This window comes from Odontesthes bonariensis, chromosome 17, assembly GCF_027942865.1.
Source record: "Odontesthes bonariensis isolate fOdoBon6 chromosome 17, fOdoBon6.hap1, whole genome shotgun sequence".
In the NCBI taxonomy this organism is placed as follows: domain Eukaryota; kingdom Metazoa; phylum Chordata; class Actinopteri; order Atheriniformes; family Atherinopsidae; genus Odontesthes; species Odontesthes bonariensis.
In genome coordinates, this window is record NC_134522.1 from 10,807,888 (window position 1) to 10,825,877 (window position 17,990).

Sequence of the window (17,990 nt, forward strand, 5' to 3'; positions counted from 1 at the left end):
CCTCTATGTCTGTCATTGACTGCAGTTCAGGCATGACGATGGCAGGACAGAGGTCTTCCACCTGAGCAGATTTTGTTCAGAGTCGCTCCATTACCTGAGTGGGTTACCTTTGTCTTATAGCTCAATGTGGAAAATGAATACACACTGAAATGGACCAGGTCAGCATACATCATGGGATTGTTTGTATGTGAGCGTTTGTGGATTTTAAGGTTGAGAATGTTTCTGAATATTTCTATTTAGTAAAGCCACCTGCTGTATGTTTTTTGTTTTTTTTTTATCTGATCATAAATCTTTTTTTTTCATTAGGGTTACTGAAATCAGCTGAAAAATCACTGCAAAACAAATTTAAAGCCCCATAACTTATTTTTGTTTATGTTTTTTTTTTGTGTAAAAGCACTACGTGTATCATTCATTTAACACAGAGAAGTTAACAGATGCCGCCTCCTGAGAGCAATAGAACTGCCTGGAAGAGATGTGTTTTATTAGCATTCTTTGAGAAGTCAACAAACAGGCTGGCGGATGGACAGAGATAGTGCCGACCCACTTAGTTAACAGAGTCAAGGGACAGAGACGGCCTGCACTGACCCGTGACAGCCATTACTGGCTGCTGGGTAATCTGTCAGCTCCGCCACACGGTCATTAAGATTTTTCTTTTCCTCTGGTCAAAAAACCAGCAGTTAGAAATGCCATTATCTTCAATCTTTGGCTGGATGAATTTTAAATTATTGACAATTATGACACTTTATAGGTCTTGATGTTTATTAAATCAGTATTGAGAAATGCGATGTTCTCGGTGTTAAAATAAGCGAATAGTAAAAGTTTCCACTTCAAAGTACATTCAAGAAATGGGTTGCTGTATGACAAAGCTTTGAAGAGAGACCAACTCCATCTGTTTCTTGAGCAACCAAGCTATAAAGGCAGTTGGTAGAATTAGCACAAAGGTCCACTCCCCACAAGGAGGCCATTACTCATGAACTACATTTTCCATAGAGTGGAATATTACGTCTTTCTAGGTGTGGACCTGTCAAAAGACAAGGGGTTAATGCAGTGCAATGCTGCTTAGAGCACACTTTGCTCTTTTCAATTTTTACCATTGTGCTTGGCAAGATCAAACGAGCCCTTTCAACATGTCGCGGTGTTCAATGAGCTTTCATGTCTTACCTCATTACTGGAAAACTTTTCTTTGACTGAGCCGAGGTCTGAGCAGAGTCTAGTCAGACAATGGGGCTGGACGACTTTCAGCGTAATACAATGAGGAGGCAACAAAGATGTTGTCTCAAATCCCTCTCGAGATGCTGAGCCCCCACACTTTACTGTGGCCAACAGGCCTGTGAATTACAGTAAGTCTCCTAAAAGTGAAGATTTGTAACTCCTCTGATCAGACTCAGCTCACGACCAGTGGAGGCTAAATCCCTGCAGGGAACCAGCAGGATGGGATGAGCTGCCCATTTTAAACCCTTTCTGATAGTTTTACGAAGAATGGTTTAAAGGCTGAATTTAACTTTAAAATATGCTTGTTTTAGGAAGGTGAAATATTCAAAGAGTGGTTCAAATGAAAATATAATTGGGAGAGATTTTAATTTGAAATAAAACACAACATTTGTTCTTAAAAAAAATGTTTTATTCATGCCATTTTAAAACAGTTACAAATTTTTCTCTCTCTTTTTTTTGCTAACATTTCATGCCGGAGCTGCAATATTTTTTCCAATCATTTTTGGGCAAACAAAGCAAACAAAGCCTTGAGTGAATCCTTGAGTATACAGACTCCTTTCTGACTCTGAGAATTGGGCTACAAAAGTCAGAAAACCCAGACAGAAGTGATATTTCACTGATCAGCAGTCACTCTCAGAGGAAACTACTTTTAACCTTTTTTTCTTTAACCTCTTTCAAATATAGACACCAGCTCTAATAGCTTCACTTTTTCTATATTTTTCCCGCATGCCTGTCTGTGTCTCTTTTTCTGTATCTGCGCCTCTCACTTTTACAACTTCATTTCCTCTCCTGTTGATTTAATTTGTTTGTTTTGAAACATTTTTATCATCTTTCCAGCGATAACTGCTTTATAGGCTCAGGTAATTGCAGACTGTCAAACCAAAATGCTTGCAGGAGACAATATAAATATTTGAGTGAATATAAAAAAAAAACCCTCTCCCGTGAACTATCTTAAGTAGAAAATTGAAAATGAAATAAACAGCGCCTATTGTGAATTTTCCACTGATAAAATTTTTCCTTTCTTTGAGGGAACCAGCCAATACGAGCAAAGCTTTTGTTCCTGTTATCACTCACTGTTCATTTGTCTCCCACCCGGAAAGCCATGTTAAGATAACGCCATTCTATCATCTGATTGTCTTATCAAAGTTGAACGACACAGCACCCACAGCGTCTTTCTGCTGAAAAAGGTTAAGTGCCTCTTCTTGTGGTCTGCAGCTAAAATACTTTAATAACAACAATTAACCACAATATTCCTTATACACCCACTTTATTAAAGATTTATTTGCCATATAGAGGTACCAGGCTCATACAGACTCATGTTCAAGCTCTGTTTAATTTCTTATGGCCTCCTCTCAACATTTCAAGTGCAAGAGTGTGCAACCCTTATGCAGCATTTGACACCAGGGTCAGTGGAATTGCCCCACTTGAACTAAAAGACATTTAGTTTGGTTTGGAAAGTGAAAACTCGGACACCATTAATTTGTTTGCTCTCCCACTAGTCATGGCCACAGCAAATGCCATCACCTCAAAGAAGTGGTCAGCCGTCTTCACTTTTATTTGTTTGTTTCTTTGGAGGGTGTGAGAAGTTGTGGAGCCTGGCTGCAGCGGACATTGCACTTCTGCGGGGGGGTTGAGGGGTGCAGCTACTATCCAGAAGGAAGGCTTTGCAGGGAGAAAGCTATAGGCAGCTAGCAAACAAGTTAGCTGGTGACAGGGTGGGGGTGGAGGTGGTGATGGTGCTGGTGCTGGGAGGGGTGGGGATTCATTTAGCCAGGCATAGCTGCTCTTGTTTGTGGTTGTCCCTGACAGCGTCGGCAACGCTGCTCCAAAGCACCTGTGTTTGCTCACTAGCTTTCCCCCAATCTGCTCGAAAAATGCTGTGAGCATGTCACATGGTGGCCAGATAGCCTGGGCACCATGGGAATACAAAAGCCGGGGCTTTTAGAACAGTTAATCATTAATGGAGGCCTCTCTTTTGTTCCCATTCAGTTCCATGCTGACAGAGGCTTTGATAATACATATGGCAGACAGGTCAGACGCAGATATAGCCAAGTACATCAACAGGAAAGAGCTTTCAGGTCGCATGATGCAGGGGCATGAAAATGAGCAGCGGTGGAAGCGTCTATCACATGAAAATCCATGATCATCTGTGGAGAACAGAGAGAAAACACAGGTCAATATTACGCCACATTTTATATAATGTTGTTTTATTGTTCAACAATGATTAGAATCCTTTTATTAACTAGCAGGGAAGAGGTTGTTGAATATGGCCAACTCCGCAGGCCCTTGAGCTCAGCAGTTGCGTGTGCTAGAAACTAGAAAAAACTCATGATGACAGCATTGTTGCTGATTGGCAGGGTGGTAATAAGTAGAGCAAGTCTTTGCGATTGAAGGCCATTTTACCAACCCCTCAATTAATTAACATTCCCTAATCTCAGTTTGCTCTCCATCTTGAACTGTCAATGAAAGGTCCGGGACTCATTTCACGCTTGTCAAAGTAGGCTTTGGAACAAGGGTTGGAAATACAAATGCATGAACTTGCTTCCACAAAGCAAGGCCCAATTTATCTGGAGGGGAAGATTAGGTTTGCACAGCTACATTCATATAAAGCGCTAAAAGGTTCAGACACAAACTCTTATCTTTCATTTACCTCAGCATGCCAATAGTTCTTTATTGAAAGTTAGTCTCAACCTTACCCTGACCTCCCCCCCAGTGCTAATAATACTGTATAGGACTTGGGGAGGATAGTGGGACCACAAACCTTTACGGCTGAAAATGCAGCACAAGTGCAGGCAAAGTGGACACTCAATCCAGGATGCTTGGTGTGCCAAGAGTCAATCATTAACGTAGCACTTTTAGTGATATCTGCTCTCACACACTGAGTAGAAGTCAAAAGATAAATGAAGGTTGTGTTTCAGAGAATGAAGTAAGTCTCTGACTTACCAACTTAGGTGCTTTAGCAAATATACCAGCCCACACATTAGTTTCTTTTGAGATGTTTGTAGTCAGTTCTCATGACTCTCTGAGTCTATATGTTCCCAAGCTTGCCAACAACATCAAAATGATTTAGGAAAGCACTTCCTGAAATCTGCCATAGAAACCTTTTGCCTTTCAACTTTTTCAACATAAAATAGTTTGTCACGTATTTTATACTCCCTTATTCGTACATTAGGTAGCATTATTATCCTCTTTTTAAGATGACATTTCTGTAAAAATAACTTCAACCCAATGAACTATTATTGAACCTGAAATATTTTATTTCTGTTTCACCGGGATGCAGAAACTTAACCAGAAAATAAAAACATCTTCTTTGTCATGTGAGCATCATGCAGCCATAAATCTTTCCCTTCTTTCCATGCAGCTCCACTTCACTTCGGTGTGTTTATTTGCAAACCCTGGTCACCAGTGATAAGGGCCACCGATGTCCCTAAACTGTACTGTAGCTCACAATCTCTCAACACGCCCATGTTTCTAACAGAACTCACACTGTGCAATTCACAATAAGAGGAAAACAGGCAAAAACATAGGTGTTAATAAATCCTCTGTCCCTGCTATAGGGAAATGAATTAGGTTGAGTGCAGTAAAAGGATGGGCTTAACAAGTGTATGTTTCAAACAAAAGTTCCTGTTTCTGGAGGGAAGGTGCATGGGTGATGGATGGCTTGGCAAACATAGTTGACATACCTGGGCAATGCCATGGGCCGGTCACAACCCAGGACTGAGAGGGACATTGTGTGAGGTTTTGAGTGTGCGTTTGTGTGGGAGTGCATCAGCGTGTTTCCTCCAAAGCTATCCTTCTTCCCTCTGAGGCTTCCTCTCCCTCCTCTCCTCCACTCGGGCCGTGGGGATCACTTCAGTCAGCAGAGCCCTGTTTGACAGAGACACAGCCTCCATATAAATCCCATCCTCCTATTTATTTGATGTGCAGTTCTACTAGGACGCCTTCGATCCGTCCTCGGGGAGCCCGCATCTCAAAACACTCAAATAGTCTGGGTGTGCAGATAAGCACGGGGCTGGAATTATACTCCCAAATTCCCAAATCCTTGTAGAGCATTGTGCAATTCTATTTTACAAACACATATAAAAAAAAAAGGAAACGTATTTTAGTAATTAGAATAATTGCAACTGCTGTTTTATGTAATTTAATATGTTGTATTATTGTGCATTGTATGCGGCAGATAATAATAGGAAAAATAAGAGGGAAAAAATGTGCTTGTATGTTTTTTCATCGGGTGCAGTTTGAAGTGCGGGAGATGGGTCAGTGCAGTGTGGTGCGTGAGTGGCAGACCTTTACAGGGAACACCCAGGAATGTTTAGTTAACTCACCCGTTGCGTTCAAGGATGTGTGTCAAAGGTGTTTACAGCGTGTTGACATTCACACACTGGCAGAGAGGTAATGTGAATAGTATAGCCATGTCTGGCTGAGATGCTTCTTGAATTAATTTTTCAACAGATATTATGCGAAGCAGAGACATTAAAATATTCCAGTACAAACTGGCATTTAAATGATAAAATTACAATATTTCTAATTATTTTTCTATCTATTATTATTGCAACAGCAGTTGCAAAATGGTTCTTTTTTCATCACCACAAAAATGTATGTCATTGTAAATCACTGAATATATTTTCTGCAGAGCATATTACAATGTTTTAATATCCTTGGTATTTGTTTTTGCTGTAAATATTGCTGTTCACACTCAATCGATACATTATCAAATCATTTCTTTAAAAATAACTTGCAATAACAATAAAAAGCAATGAGTTAAAGCCGACACAGGGGCGGCTCAATAAAGCACCGACACAATAACGGGTTAAACTGGCCCAGTTCTCTGGGGGTATGATTTCATACAAGCAAACAATTCTTTTCATCCATTAATCCAACAATAATATATAAATGACATTCACACTGGGTCACAACAACCAGTTTGCAGCGGTTAAGTTAACCTAGTACTGGATCAATGCAGTATGACCTGACACTGGGTAAATTTTTAACCCGGTGATTTTTAGAATTGACACACTGACAAAGACACATACTCACATTTTTAGATAATTGTCCATATGTACAATTCATCAATAATCTGACACATTTGGTACACTTTTTTTTTTTATTAATGGTATTTGGGTAAGCTTCACATTTATAGAATTCCATCACACTTGTTCTGTGATATCTGTAACATTAGATTGAAAAAAAAATTCTATTTCTAAAAATATGCATGTTTTATGAATCACTCAAAAATCGTATCTAATGATGGTTTGAAATCTAAATATTTAAGTTTTTTATTGTAAATGATGTTCTGGTATTTTAGTTTGACTTTTTTCAGGGATTTATTTTTGGTGTGCATTCAAACTATTTTTTTAAATTGCTTTTTGATAAATAAAGTAAAATTACTCTGATGAATCTCATGTTGCAGTAATCAACCGATAATGTGTTATAAGCAGTTGTATTATATGTCATGTATTCACTCACTAAAACAAAGGCCAAAGACAAGATATACATTGTACAATTAAAGGTTTAATGATTTAAGAGTGCTATAAGTTATACTTCAACATTTTTTTTAATATAAAATCCCTGTTTTAACATCTGTTTTGTTTTATATTTGTGTGTTCATGAAATATTATCTCTGATCAGGAATACTCCTCATTTTATTTTTATTTATTTTCTATTTTCTATTTTGATAAAGGAAGACATTATGCTTATTGGAAGAGGGGACTGTGGGTGATAATGATATTACATGATGATAATATTAGTCTAATCTGGAAAATGATTCGTACGGGTCAAAGTCAAAACAAACAAAAAAAAAAACTTTTGTGTATTTTTCTAAATTTGCCATATCTATGCATGCCTCGGTTTTTCCATCTTAGATAGATGAATATCAAAAGACACAAATATAGCACCTTTTTAAAAAAAATGCATGTGAGAAAAAAATCCAATCACAATTAAGTCATGCCAGCAAGCCCTGTCTGTCTGTTTGTCTGCATGTCTGTTTGTCCACATGACCACCCACTGAGCGCTTCGGGGATGCAAGTGAGTAGACCCACCAACTCTATTACTTTAACCTACATGTGAACAAAAAAAAAAAAAAAGCAGCTAACCTGTTAAAGTGCCTGAACAACCAATTATTTTAGGTCACATCACCTACACATTTAGCAACTGAACCACACACCAAAAATCTACAGGCATCCCTCAGACATTGACTGTTTAAGGTAATTGGAGAGGTGTTGTAAGTTTCCTATGACTCACACGGTTCTTTTCTCCACCCATGAATGCTGGAAAATTGTAGGTCGTAGTTAACTTTAGAAACGAAGTCCTCTCAACTCATAAATTACACGGCAACGGACAACCTTAAGCGGTGTTGAAATGCCTCGAACAGAGCTTTATTTCAGTGTTGCTGGAGCGTGAAGCTGAGAGCACCACCCCACAAGGAGCCTGGCTCTCACAAGCACACATAAGACAGCAATTTATCTTGCCATACCTGAGGTCTGACATGCTGGCAAAGCACTGTTGGCGCACCAAAGGTGGATGTGAACACAAGAATGTACTGTTTCTTAATAATCTTGCTCTTTAAGGTATTGCTTCCGTAACAGAGCATACCTTTTTGTGATTGAGGTCCCTATGAATAAAGTCTGGTCTTAAATTTAATTTTTCTGCCCCAAACAAAAGGGTTTTCCTTCCTGGGGCCTGTCTTGGCACAGCTACTGGCACTTTGAAATCTGATCTTATAGATTAAGAGCTTAGCCATTAGAATAAACCATTGTGGAGTCATCATGGGTTGTGTTTTCACTCTGGTGAAGAAAGCACAGTTTTCATGCAGTGTCTTTAAGTGTAAAAGTCTTCTGGAAGCAAAGATCATCACTCTTCAAAATACATTTTAAACCTAACCAAAAAGCATATACATAAATATGACTTTCACACAAATGTGACAGTACAAACAGTCAGTGAACATCTTTTTTCAAAGGGTTGCTTCACAACATCATATTGTGTTGAAATCATCCTCAGTCTGACCACCCAGGGGGTCCTGACACCGCAACCTTTACAGAGGGGGATGGGTTTCTGTGTGTGTGTTTGTATTTTGGCAAGTGTCTGCTCACATGCATGAATACGCTCCTTCGTCTTATGTGTATTGATCCCCTTGCGTATCCCACTATTCCTCTTTTTTTGTGTTTGTTTGTTTGTTTTTTTCTGATTCATTTACTATTGTTATTTTCTTCCCGGCAGACTTCAGCGGGGAAGCTCACCACTTCCATTTCCTGCCACGCAGACAGCATTTCATGCATTGAGTCTGAATACACATTCAGCAGCAAACCGGTCAATGTAAATGCAAACACAAACCAACACAGCAAAACAAAAGAGCACAATATGGATCCTTCTCTCAGCCAGAGCCACTACACTTGTTGTATTTGCCCTCTCTTCTGGTTGGAGTTGCCATTAGGTCATATAATGGCCACATCTCATTTCTCCCTCAAGAGTCCTCAGAAGCTCTTCACCTTTGGCTGTAAAAAACACATCTTGGTCCTGTTCTAAAATAAGACTTAAGACAATGAGGCTCCGTACATAACATTTTTTTTTTTTCACAATTAAAAGCGATTAAACTGCTTTCATTTAATTCAGCTCAAAAATACGTCATTATCGCACTCAGTTGTTGACTTGTGCTTCCCTCTCTAGGATGAGGAGAGGGGTCATCCTTTATCCCCCCCTCCCTAGGCAGCCCTGCCTTTTATGACAAAGTGAGAGTGATTCAACCCCTAAACGAGTACACATGCTAAGGTGAACTGAGATACACATGCGATAACCCGTTCAATTAGACAACAGAATCATGGCAGGGAGAATGTGGACAGATAAATGACCATACAGTATGGCTTACAATGGGAATTAAAAGTATGGGGCAGCTGGGCTCTTATCTGGCCAGGGAAGAAGAAACCAGGCAACAAAGGGAGGCCTACGACTAAGAGGCTTGATGCATGGGAAAGCCATGGGCCGGCCATTGTGGCTGCCCTTCTGCTGAGCAAATAGTCCAAACTGTTCATTCCCCATCTCCCATTCTCTCGCCGGTACATTGTTTGTGTCCTTGCATTTCATTCTGACTGGAGAAGATTGCTCTCAGGGCCAGTGAGCAAACAGTCCAGAAAGGAGCCAGCTATCTCCTGCCGTTCCCAGGAGAACTAGCATTTTTATTTCAGCTCCAAGCTGTCAAAGGATTGGAGAGTTTATGTCAGGATCCTGAATTAATTGCTTTAAGCCTTGGGGCCGACGCCGGCGTTTTTATCACCAAATGTTCGGTAAAATGTTTCCTAGCAAATTATGCAGCACCCCCACCATCTCCTTTCTGAGTCGCCAAACATTTGGTATTGGATACATATAGCATGACTTTCAGCAACACAAATGATGTGTTTAGTTGTTGTGACAGCACAATGCCATGAATAGTGATGGGGTATAGCACGGCTGTCAAGGATTTGGTGGAATGAAAGCAAACAGGAAACTTTTGTGTGCATGTGTGTCTGTTTTCTTCCTTTTCCGTGATGGTAGGTGCACGAGCCAAGCTTGGCAATAAACCGAGTATGCTTACAGATGCCTCAATAAACCATAGATGTTGAGACATTTGGTGGACCAAGCTTTAAAGGCTCCAAACTGTCCCTTGAACTGCCAAACTGACTTCACAACCGTCTGCCATCCTCATATCCATCCCTTGCTACTGATTACTTTGTAACTATACACTGCATATCATATATTTGGATCTGAAAAACGTGTTCCTATGCCTTCAAGGCATATATTCGCCCCAACTCCATATAACAACTGTTTCATGGTCTTAAACAAGCAAATTAACCCATTGAATTGAGGCTACTTTGTTATTCTAAACTGTCACTGTCAAAAACATCCTCTAATTCAGACAAAAATTCAGACATCGGCTCCACAACTGAAAGGCCTCATGGATCAAACTCTGGCTCAACGGATGAAAGGCACTCAGGCTGAATTTGAAATACAATGGGTCTCTTTGTCATGACAGTTTCACTTCTGCTTGATCAAAAATTAGGAAGCAAATAAGAGCTGTTTAGCAGAAATTACACACAACAAATGCAGAAAATGCTAAATTTAGCCAGACTCCAGGGAGGACGAGCTTAAATATAAACTTTGGACTCAATTTTCTCTGCAGTTAATGCTTTAATGTGTTTATATCAGTAAGTCAAAATCAGGCTTTTGGTGTTGCTGAAAACTTCTGGCTTTTGTGCGCGGTTTTGATTCTGGTGTATCGAACAAAAATTCCATCAGTGCTACCCGTTTTTTTACTGTCAGCTTTTACAAACATCACTTTATTGGCATACTTGGATGTTTTTTATCCCACACTGGGCCAAAACAGGAATAGGCAGTTCAACGGTTAGAGTCTTTGGAGCCACACATCAATAACTGAACCAAGAGCCACCAGCTTTCCACATAGAAATGGAGTGACGTCGTGTACCATCATATTTGCATCCAAAAAGGTTTAACGGTATTTCACTATCCCGCATGATGTTATTCAATTTGCATAAATAAGCCCCTTAACAAATGACCACTCATCCACTCTTTGCTGACTTCAGTAGATCAAGGAATATAAATACTAATATGGAGATTTTCCCAAAAAATATGTACTTCTATTCATGTGAAGGATTTCCTTATGAAAGCAAGTCTATGCAAAATTTTCATCCTTACATAAATGCAACTGTCTCTGTCACTGACACTGTCACTTCAAACAATAGTTGGTTGTAGCAATTCTAAAATGATGAATGAATTTAACTGTAACCATACATTTCGGATGTGCAACATGTGCACTTCAACGTTTTAGCTTTCTATTGCACACTTCAAGAGACGAGTGTCCCAGCTCGGACCAATAAATCTGCCAGTCCACTTCTTAATCTTAAAAGATATTAGGTGACAAACTCCATGATGTTTCTGTCAGCGTCAAGCAGGCAAGGGTTAAATAGTGTGTATCAAGGGACTACTCTGCTGTGGGGAAAACATACAGGCCTCATCCTTCATTATAATCTGCTCAACAGCCCTATAGACACCTCCCAGCTTTCTTCAATCCTTCAACTGAGCATCCATCTTTCCATTATAAATAACACAGCCATTTATATGGGATTAAATTGGGGATTAATTTGATTCACGTCAGGGCATGGGAATTCATTAGTGGGCTGACTGTGGCAGTATACATAGAGAGAATTTAATTTCAATCCCCAAGGGAAGCACAATGACACCGGAGTTGAAATATAGCTCTTAAAGACAAGGGGGGGTATTTTTCCACTCTCAAGATTTTGACACCAGTAAAGTGGAACGTTATTGCTGTTGATGGGTTGTTATCTAATTGAAAGCAGCACTACTATTAGGTGAGGGTGGCCATGAAATGGATAGACCTTGTTGGATAAAGTGAGATTAGTTCATCTGAAGAAAAAGGCTTACCCTCAGATTTGGCCTTGTCTACCTGCATGGTTGAAGACCCTCGCATGAATGGGAGAAAGTATGCGCAGGTTTTTCTCTCACTCATGTATGGTATTAAAATGAGCACATTATTTGAATGTCAGTGATTCTCATGAATGTTGAAATGGCATATCTATTGCGGCCACTCCTGACAACCAGTGCAGTGTAAGGCAAAGGCATTAAATTCAACTCAAGTGCAGATTACAGAATTTACCCTTGCAGAACACCACCATGACATTCTCTAAATTGGACAAGTCCCATTGTAAGATATCCTATCAGTGTGCACATGTCTGCATAGGAGAACATATGCAGGACAAAATATTCTGTAGTTTGTTATTCCGAGGACAGCACTGGGGGCACACAGACTTGTTTGCCTTTGCTGGGAGAGGAGATTGGATTGGGGGTTTAAATGAATCGCTGGAGCACCACGTTTATAGGTTTCATTAACTTTTAATGAGTTGAGTGTCCTTCGCTGCGATTGGCTGGCAAAGCGTTGCCTTCACTTCCTGGAACTGGAGCTGAGGGGGAAGCCAGGACATATAGCAGCATGTTGGCTTCCATGTCATGACCATGTGCTGCTGAATGTGCCACACAGGGTGAAAATGGCTCAGAAAAATGGGGATGTAATGTGGCACTATACGTGGTGCTATTCATCAGCACTGGCAAGAGCTGAATCTAAGACATGGATGTATCGAGTCTCAAGGGGAATAAAGAAACCGTCGTAGATCAATCTCAGTTAAGCAGGCATCCCTTTACCACTTCTGACTGACATATCGTTTTATGGTGGCTTTGCCAGCAAGGTTTCATCTCAAAGACAGGCATGAGGCCCGCAGGGAAATGCCTGTGGAATTGTCAAAGAGGAGCGAGAAGCATGAGTGTGTGCTTGAACACAAATGAACCCATACCAATGCTTAACTTCACATTTTGAGCATCTTTAATCTCCATACAATATCGTATTTTTCTGCCTGGCTGATCACGTTTTTTTTTTTTTTATCATGTATGGCAGGTTTTTCTGTATGCTTTATGCTTCTCCCTGAGAAGCTAATCCACACCCCCCTCCAGTTTGAAGCTGAGCCTCACCTCAGTGCTTTTGTGAAACAATAGCTTTGACAGTCATTTGGTTTTATCTCCATCACACTGACATATGACAGAAAGCTCCCCCTCAAAACTTTACATTAACTTCACCACCCTTGATATTCCGTGGTTCCTCATTGGCTTGGTTTGGTGGGGACTCTTTTGCTTCCATTTGCATGATGAGGAAAAACACTGACCATCCATCCACTTCCAGCCGTATAAAAGCAGCAGGGTAGTGAGAGGCACCCCATCCAGGCCTGAATAGATTGCCTTTAGGTCACTGCATGTCCCACCAGCTGTTGCCTCACAGTACTCAATGGGCATTGTTGATGGATCTTTCTCTCTCCCTCTTTTTCTCTCTCAGGACATGAAGGAGTCCTGCACTGGAATGTCACAGAGTTGTGTCAGAAAAGTGCGGACACATCACAGTTAGCATCTGCATTCTCACCCTGTCCATCCTGCCATCCCTCTCTTTTTCTCTCTGGTGGTCTCTGTCTCACACACACATATCTCCTCCTTTTCATCATCATCGCCATAATTATAGATCATCAGAATGACCTTCCCATAGATTCAGATTTGCAAAATAATATCCACTTCAGTCGGTTACAAATCAAACATTTCTTGGCAATATGTTTTTTTTAGTAACGAAAAGAGGCGAATAGTTAGCAAGTCAACATTTACTTCAAAACATGTCCTCAATTTCTCAAATGTTTTATGTGCTCAAAGCAAAGAAGACTGAAGGACTATTTTAAATTTCAATCAAAAAGCATCAACTGGGGTGAATATTTTCTCTAAATCTCTGATTATACTCTAGAAGAATATCAAGTTAATGAGCACAAAGAATGAAGTTTCTAGTTTCTACTGTTTCACAGCTTATATTAAATATCAACATAACATTAAAAAATGAAAACTAATCACAGAGAGTTACTGACTTTGAAAACAATCATAATTTCCATGTGTTGAGAATGATGATTTATACAAAAAAGAAGAAGCTTATTACTGATATCAATAGGCCATCACAGCCAAACGATTAATAGATGCATTTATGCATTTCTTGAATTCTATCACGACTGTTTCAATTTTCCTCTTCTAAATAGAAAGTTATTTAAGGGAGATTTAACCCAAATGATAAATCTAAATTCAAACTTGAACCTAAAACCATGCAATTAAGTTTTTTTTTAAACACAAATGTACAAGATAGGTTTATACAATCGCGATTTGAATTACTAAATTATCAATACATATATTTTTTTGTTCTTTGGATAGCAAATATTTAAAAAACTCTGTACTATGGGTTCATTAAATGTGTGTTTGTGTGCATTTTAGACTTAAAGTTGAGCCTGTAGTATAGAAACAAAATTAATGAAAGAAGCATTTTTACCAAATGAGCCTATATCATGCAGCGCTGTTTAGTACTGTGCCGTGTTATTATTCATGTCAATTGATGGATTTTTTTTGTTTTTCGATTGTCCTAAATCACCGATAAACTTCCTGCCAAGAACAGAAAATAACAGACTATGGCAGAAAAAGAAGTCTTTCTTAGATGAACAGACATCGACGTCTTTAAAATTTCGATCCAATCAAAGTTTGTTTCCATAGGCCCTATATAAATATTAATTGAATTTGAATCTGCTGCTTTTATTTTTTACACTTTTCTCCAAATTATAAAATTGTGAAAAATTATGAGAAAACTTTTTTTCCGTTTACTTTGGAAAAATGCGGAGAAAATTGGACACGTGTACATCGGATGGACGGACGGGACGGCGGATCGTCACACCGGAATGGGCCGCCCGCTGTGAAACCATGGGTGGCTTTGAGTTCTGACTTTGTGGTCCCTTTAATATACTGAGGGACGACAGTTTGCCTTGCTAAGATATGGGATTAGGAGTATTTCTGGTGAAAGAGGAGTTAAGTCGGGCTAGTGTGGACGGTCCCTCCCCTGCAAAAGGCTGAGACAGAATTACAGCTTGTTGGACCGGTGTCCCGCCGTCTCCATGGAGACAGATCTACTTGGGTGTTCCAGTCTGCGGGCTGCAGCGCAGAGCCTATAGGTGCGGCAGTAGCCTGCTGTGGATATATTACCGCAGGACTCTCTGAAATAACCCACACCTGATTTAATAAATAAGTAGATAGCCCGATGAGGAGAATAATCAAAGATTTAAATAGGCCTAGTCTGTTTTTTGTTTTGTTTTTTATCTGCGGAATGGTTGATTACTAAACTTTCTCGCACTTGCACGTCAAACTGCTCACGCTTTTCCGCTGATGGTAATGTTGATTGCATTATGTCAAACGACTTCGGCCCTATATTCCCTATTTCCTCTTTTGGATAGGCCTGTAGAAATTATGTTATGAATGGAAGCGACATTGCCGCGCTACAGTCTGTTGCGCTGACGCCCATGGGTGGATGCGAATATGGATTATGGCAAACTGAGTCACTCATTGAAACAGAGGCCCAAACTCGCCGTGGCATTAGATTGTCTCACTTTTAAAGATCCTGTATTAATGGACGTTTTTTAAGGATATAAAAAGGGAAAAGGGAAATCTCCTATTGTTGTAAAACAGAATTATCAGAATTAAGATTAACTCATTTCTATATAGGGGTAAAGATATGCTCGTTTCCATGCGTGCCGAGACGCAACAAACTTTGTCACTTCGATGTTATACCTTTGTTGATAACTGGATGTTTCCAGTTCGCGTCATGCAGCCGGAGTCAAGCTGCCTGCAGAAGACGCGCCTGGATGCATTGTGTCTATGTGGGAAAAAGAGGTCTGATTTCCAGGCCCTTTAAGAAATATGCAAATACGACCACAAGAAATGCAGAGAAATCAGGTTAACTGGCGAAAAAGGATCAACAGGCACGACCACCCTTTATTCAGTTGCTATAACAACAGATGTCCTCGTCTGTGATGGCGCCGGCCAGGAGCTGCAGCGATATCCTCCTTGAAAGAAAAGCCGTGTTTAAAGTTTGGAGACGGGGAAGGTGTGTAATGCTGTGGCCTCGACCCACGCTTGTTCGCCACAACAGATTGAGGCTGGTTACCTTTGAACCGGCAAAGATCATAAAGGCCATTCCAGCCCCAGAGAGCGCAAGAGGGGGCTTGACTGGGGTTATCCCGCTTTGAAAGGGTCGGGGAGCGTCACGTTGTGATACAAATATTTATTATTGGCTGGGCGACATTTTGAAGGGCTCTCCATCCACTTAAGATTTAGAGCTGGTCGTTTAAATAGGGTGTCTTGAACACTAACTATGGCAAAATATGACATATTAAATTGATAAACCTTATATTATTATTATTATTATTATTATTATTAATAATAATAATAATAATAATAATAATAATAATAATAATGTTATTTTTATCTGTTGTCGTTGTTGTTTGTCGTCATTTCTGATTGACAGTTTTGTTTGTATAAGTTGTAAAACACTGGGAAATTCAAAGTTTGTCAGTGAGCTATAGCTACAGCTTTTACTTAATAAACAATGATACTACCTATTTCAGTATAATTTAATCATCGCGAGCATTCACATAAATTATCGTGTAAATTTCATTATGAGTAATTAAAATATGCCATGAATGAAAACTAAATAAATCCGTTTCTTAGAGGTGTAAAGACAGTGGCGGGATCAATGCTGCAGTTAAGCTCCCTTTTATGACAGCTGTGCAGCAACAGGATCTTTACCAGCCCGCACACTGCAAAAGAAAAAAAAGAAAAAAACTCCAACAGTAAGTCATCAAGAGCACTCTGAGTCTCATGCGTCTACAAGAGCAGAGATCCGCCAGTCATGTCTGTTAGTCGGTTTGAAACAACAAAGTTAAAGTTAGAACCGCTGACAGAAAACTCTTTCTCACAAAAAATGCCCACATGCGGATGTAAGTGAAATGCACTCATTTTATCTTTGTTTTAAAGAATTTTAACAATGTATCCGCTAAATTACACGTCCGTGCCGGGGTTTTTTTTGCAGTGCAGCAGCATCTCTCTACGCAACATGCGACTCAGTGATACAGGAGCTCAACGCAGCCTCTACAACCTGCAGATCCCTTCAGCCTTGCACCACCCTGTCACGAAATTCAATACGTCTCCTTTCCCATGAATTTAGGATATCAGCCTCTGCCCCCCTCCTCGTGCATGCCCGGGATCGCCATCAAATGATCTCTCCAAGTGGGAAAATAAAAGTTTAAGAGAGCGAGTGTTATGTGGAAATAAAAGCTTCATACCTGTTCAAAATAGCCGGTGCATGTTGTTGGCAAGCCACACAGGAGCCCATTGTAGAAGCTCGCCTTCTGCCTTCTGCAAAGGGCTCCAGACATCACGGCATTTATTTGAGCTCAAACTCTGTCACTGTTGACTTTAGCACAAAGCAAAGATTTCACTGCCCCGCTAGTTAAAAAAATGATTATTTTACAGAGATATCGATCAGTGTGCTATAAAAAAAAATCAGCTTAGCATTATATGTCTAAAATGAATAGAACGAAATTTAATGTCTGTGTAAATTTACAGAGCCGCGGCGTCCTATTCAAAGTTTACACTTGTGCAATTTGGTTTGTGTGTGTACTCTTCCTATATGTGGGCATAGCCTCCACTCTATTGTTTACTGGCTTTGTTTATTCGCAGATCACGCTGTTTAAAGTGCGATCTGTAAAGAGGGTCTGGAGAATAAACGCACACTTTAGGCCCTACGTGTTCGGAAGTCGAAGGGGTGTCATTTGATTATAAAGGGAGCAGAAATGTCCCCAAACTGTCCCCCGGCCTTGGATTTGAGCTCGGCGGGGAAGAGCGGCCACGAGGGGAGTTGGGATTCATGTGGACAACAGCTAGCCTATCTTATCTAACAAGAGGGGAGGGCCCGACTACTTTAAAAGTAGGGAGTAGACAATGGACCCCCAGATTGTGGGGAGAGAAGTTAGAGCATCACATTCAGGCGGCTCTGTTCCCGAATCAGCCCCCTTTTCCAGCAACTATTCTCCTGCGCCACGGGAGGCTGTTTTATGTGACAATGACACTTAATCTTATTCACTGATCTAAACTTTGCAGTGTATGTGTGTGTGTGTGAGAGAGATGCATACTTTTTATGTTTGCAGCATGGATGACTGACAGGCGGTGTGTGATTGGCATATGACTTATGTGTCACTGTATGTATAGGTATTTGAATGGTTGATTCCATACGTGTATATTCTTATTATCTGACCACCTCTTAGCGCACATGTACATTTGCGAGGGTCGTCTGTTTTCGCATTTGTGTCATCGTCTATGGATGG

The 17,990-nt window shown here is 40.2% G+C and overlaps 1 long non-coding RNA gene across 1 annotated transcript; it reads right to left on the reverse strand.

The window, feature by feature from the left end:
- Positions 1-1,633: 1,633 nt before the first annotated feature.
- On the reverse strand, positions 1,634-17,106 carry LOC142366275 (uncharacterized). The gene is made up of 3 exons (XR_012766770.1): positions 16,950-17,106; positions 4,896-5,079; positions 1,634-3,359 (listed from the first exon to the last, which is right to left on the reverse strand). It is a non-coding gene; the product is annotated as an uncharacterized LOC142366275 (long non-coding RNA).
- Between the last annotated feature and the right edge of the window lie 884 nt (positions 17,107-17,990).